Genomic DNA, 5,288 nt, shown 5'->3' with positions numbered 1-5,288 from the left:
ATTTTAATATCATGGATAGTTTGGTGTCATCAGCAAAGACTGGCACTTTACTCTCAATCCCATCCATAAGGTCATTAATAAAGAAGTTAAAAAGAATCAATGCTAGCACAGATGCCTGTGGTACCCCACTGCTGACTATATCATATTTAGAGAACGTACCATTTATGACAACTCTTTGTTTCTGAAACAGTGGTTCATAGCACCTCACAAGATTACCGGGTCAATTGTACCCATAAATTGGCGCACGTCCTGTCCAAGGAGTCCTTCTTGGATCCAATGTAGAGTCCACAGCATACAAAAGAACAGCGCTCCACAAGATGGTGAAAATAAATATTCACATTTAATCTACCTTCTGTGGCAACGTTTCGATCCAATGATGTTGATAAAAAGCGCTGTTCTTTTGTGTGCTGTGAACTGTTTGTTTCTGGTCATTAAGCCAATTCCTTACCCATCTGCATATAATTTCCCACAGTCTTTGCTTCTGTAGCTTCAGAATAAGTCTGTTATGTGGAACTGTATTAAATGCATTTGCAAAGTCCAGATAAATCACAGCCGCATTACCTACATCCAGATTTTAACTATCCTCCTCATAGAAACACAACATGTTAGTTAGACACGACGTATTCTTCATGAATCCATGTTGACTGTCAGTTATTATACTATTCTCTGCTATACTCGTATATTTCTGCAGGCCATCTCTTATAGTGCCTTCAAAAATCTTGTACACTACCGATGTCAGGCTTACCGGATGGTAGTTGCCCAGGTCCACCTTCTTACTTTTCTTAAATATTGGTACCAAGTGAGCCATCCTCCAATTCTGTGGCACCAAACCTGTTACAGGAGAGTCTAAGAATATGAGATACAGTGGTCTGTCAATTAATGAGCTCAATTCCCTCAGTATCTGTGGATGAATGCCATCTGGGCCGGGGGCTTTGTCAATGTTTAAATTGCTCAGACGTAATTGTGCTTCTTTTTTTGTTAAACTAGTTATATCAGGTTGTGAATTTTGATTTTTTTTCCTTGTTGAATGATCCCTGTAACAGACAATTCATTGGTGAACACGGATGAAAAGTGCCTGTTTAATATCTCAGCCTTTTCTTTATCCTCTGTGATTATTTTGTTATTGTCATCTTTTAAGGGGCCGATACCATCTATTTTTTTCTTTTTGGCATTGATGTATTCATAAGAAATTTGGGGATTTATTTTAATGTCGTCGGTGATTTGTTTCTCTGTAGATAACTTTGCTAGCTTGATTTCATCTTTACATTTCTTATTTAGATCTTTATACTCCTAAAATGCTATTTCAGTATTCTTGGCTTACAATATTTAGACTGCCCTTTGTTTTTGTCTTATTAAGCTTTTTACTGTCCTGTTCATCCATAGTGGTTTCTTTTTATAAATTGCCATTTTATTACCAGAGGGTATAAATTTTTTGCAGGATTCTAGTAGTGTTTCCTAAAAAATGCTTCATTTATGTTCGGTATCCCCAGGTACCATGACTTTGTCCCAATCTATATGATTAAGCTCTTCCCTTAATTTGTTAAAATCAGCTTGCTTCAAGTTCCATTTTTTGGCATTTTCCCTTTTGAATATTTGATTGAAAATTACATTGAGACATACCATATTATTTTCACTGCTTCCCAAATGGTCCCTGACCCGTAGATCTGAAATTGTATCTGGTTTATGTGACAGAACCAGATCCAGCAGATTACCTCCCCTGGTCAGTTCATCAACCAGCTGAGAGAGGTAATTGTCCTGAACTGTGGATTAGAATTTGCAGCTTTTAGCACAACCAGAAGATTCTATGTCCCATTGAAAGTCTGGAAAGTTAAAAGTCCCCATTATAAGAACCCTGTTACTATTTTCTGCCTTTTTAATTTGTTGCAGCATTTCATCCTCTACTTCTTCAACTATATTAGGAGGCTTGTAGCAAACTCCAATTAGCAGCTTTCCATTATTGCAATCCCCATGTACATTTAACCATAGTGACTCTACATTGCTGTAACTCCCCTCAATGTCTTCATTGAGCACAGGTTTTATTGTGGATTTTACGAAGATGCACACCCCTTTCACCATTTTTATCTTTCCTGTCCTTTCTAAATATAGTGTAACCCTCTATGTTTGTTACCCAGTCATGGCTCTCGTCAAGCCAGGTTTCCATAATGCCCACCTCATCGGGTTCTGTCACCTTGGAGTTATAATAATAAGAATTATTATTATTGTATAAACCTGTGTCATTCTGTGTTTTCTTGTTGTATCTCTATTAGTGGGTGGTGTGAGCATTGTCTGATCGACGTGTTCACATTTGTGCATGTCACATGTGTGTTTTTAATCCTTTTTTGTTTCCTTGCTTAGCATGGTTTGGGAGATCCCACCCCTCTCTTGTGTGACGTGCACATAAGAGCTGTCTCAGACCACAAGCTCATACTAGGAAGCAGCCTGCCTGAATCCTGTTCATATTAGACACTGTTCACATGATCAGGTTTTTAATACATTAGATAGGGACTGCTTCAATAGGGGTTACCTTGACGTGGTGCAGCAGCTTGGTGTACATTTTTTTGCGCAAAAAACGTATCGACTAAATACCCTGTATTTGTTATCCAGCACTTGCTGATTACTGCCATTTTTTATTGCAGAGTATTTTTGCAAATCTGTCATTCTGTGTTTTCTTGTTGTATCTCAGTTAGTGGGTGGTGTGATCATTGTCTGATCGACGTGTTCACATTTGTGCATGTCACATCTGTGTTTTTAAACATGTGTAAACTGTCTGTTGCAATAATGTTTTTTTTGTGTAGCAAAGGTACAAACATACACAATGTAGCTCACTAGTTCACTCAGTGTGGTGACATAGGTTATTTCATAAATGACTAGTATTTGTTCACACATGGGTAATTACAGTTATAAGCAGCAGTGAAAAAGGAACAATTTCTATCTTAGGACCAGAAAGTCCTGGCTGCTACTCTCGTCTTAGTGGCCTGGATTATTTTTAATGTTATTGTACCGTATTATATTGCCCTTTTATCCGGTATGTGTAGTGATTTACCTGAGGAAAAGAAAAATAGGAATGTCACACTAGGAAGCATGACATGTAACTATAAACTATGAAGCTGAATGGGTTTTTTGTGGTTTTTCTTTTCCATTGTGCTTTATTTGCTGTCATTGACATCCTTGAATCAGTGCCTATACGGCTGCCAAGATGCACAGTGCCATCTAGTGGGCAACACCGAGTCTGCATTTTATTTTGAATTGGGAAGGAATTGCACTCTACGGCTGAATGTCTGCTGAAGAATTAACAAAGAAAGTCATCATGCTGAAACGTGCCATGCAGCGTTATCAAAGGACAACAGCAGTAGGCACAGGGCTCAGGTCTATGCTATTGCTTTGCTCTCACGTGCATATTGTACATTTATTACTTATCTAGATTACAAACTTTTTTTTTTAAGTCAACTGTATAGGAGTGAATTGACATTTGTTTCATCCAAATCTATCTGCTGTATAAATGTATTTACTGAGCTCATTTTTCAAGGAATATACACTCACTGGCCACTTTATTAGGTACACCTGTCCAACTGTGTGTTAAGACTTAATTTCTAATCAGCCAATCACATGGCGGCAACTCAGTGCATTTAGGCATGTAGACATGGTCAAGACAATCTCCTGCAGTTCAAACCGAGCATCAGTATGGGGAAGAAAGGTGATTTGAGTGCCTTTGAACGTGGCATGATTGTTGGTGCCAGAAGGGCTGGTCTGAGAATTTCAGACACTGCTGATCTACTGGGATTTTCACGCACAACCATCTCTAGGGTTTACAGAGAATGGTCCGAAAAAGAAAAAAAATCCAGTGAGCGGCAGTTCTGTGGCCGGAAATGCCATGTTGATGCCAGAGGTCAGAGGAGAATGGGCAGACTGGTTCGAGCTGATAGAAAGGCAACAGTGACTCAAATTGCCACCCGTTACAACCAAGGTAGGCAGAAGAGCATCTCTGAACGCACAGTGCGTCGAACTTTGAGGCAGATGGGCTACAGCAGCAGAAGACCACACTGGGTACCACTCCTCTCAGCTAAGAACAGGAAACTGAGGCTACAATTTGCACAAGCTCATCGAAATTGGACAGTAGAAGATTGGAAAAACGTTGCCTGGTCTGATGAGTCTCGATTTCTGCTGCGACATTCGGATGGTAGGGTCAGAATTTGGCGTAAACAACATGAAAGCATGGATCCATCCTGCCTTGTATCAACGGTTCAGGCTGGTGGTGGTGGTGTCATGGTGTGGGGAATTTTTTCTTGGCACTCTTTGGGCCCCTTGGTACCAATTGAGCATCGTTGCAACGCCACAGCCTACCTGAGTATTGTTGCTGACCATGTCCATCCCTTTATGACCACAATGTACCCAACATCTGATGGCTACTTTCAGCAGGATAATGCGCCATGTCATAAAGCTCGAATCATCTCAGATTGGTTTCTTGAACATGACAATGAGTTTACTGTACTCAAATGGCCTCCTCAGTCACCAGATCTCAATCCAATAGAGCATCTTTGGGATGTGGTGGAACGGGAGATTCGCATCAGGGATGTGCAGCCGACAAATCTGCGCCAACTGTGTGATGCCATCATGTCAATATGGTCCAAAATCTCTGAGGAATGCTTCCAGCACCTTGTTGAATCTCTGCCACGAAGAATTGAGGCAGTTCTGAAGGCAAAAGGGGGTCCAACCCCTTACTAGCATGGTGTACCTAATAAAGTGGCCAGTGAGTGTATACAGTTTCCAGAGAGGCCGATTCATTCTACTAATCAATATGGGTCCCAATGGTTCATATGCCGAGGAAAAGGCCATCAATGTATATATGGGAAAATTCAAATGAAAGCACTTAGAGTTTATCTGGGGCTGATTCATGGATGGCATATTCTTATAATGGACTTTGTGCGCAAAACCTTGTTAAATGATCTCACATTGTCAATAAATTGCAGCGCTGGAGTCCTGGGTTCGAATCCCACCAAGGGCAACATCTGCAAGGAGTTTGTATGTTCCCCCCGGTGTTTGCGTGGGTTTCCTCCGGGTACTCCGGTTTCCTCCCACATTCCAAAGATATACTGATAGGGAATCTAGATTGTGAGCCCCATCGGGGACAGTGATGATAATGTGTGCAAACTGTAAAGCACTGCGGAATATGTTAGCACTATATAAAAATAAAGATTATTTATTATTATTATTATTGTTATTTAACGTGTTTGCCAAAGCATCCATTGAAGTTGAAAATATTTAGCTCATTCTTAGCATCTCCTCTTCTG

Source organism: Dendrobates tinctorius, unplaced genomic scaffold (assembly GCF_039654945.1).
Source record: "Dendrobates tinctorius isolate UK_male_01 unplaced genomic scaffold, ASM3965494v1 ptg000097l, whole genome shotgun sequence".
Lineage (NCBI taxonomy): Eukaryota > Metazoa > Chordata > Amphibia > Anura > Dendrobatidae > Dendrobates > Dendrobates tinctorius.
Note: the sequence above shows the minus strand (reverse complement) of the source record.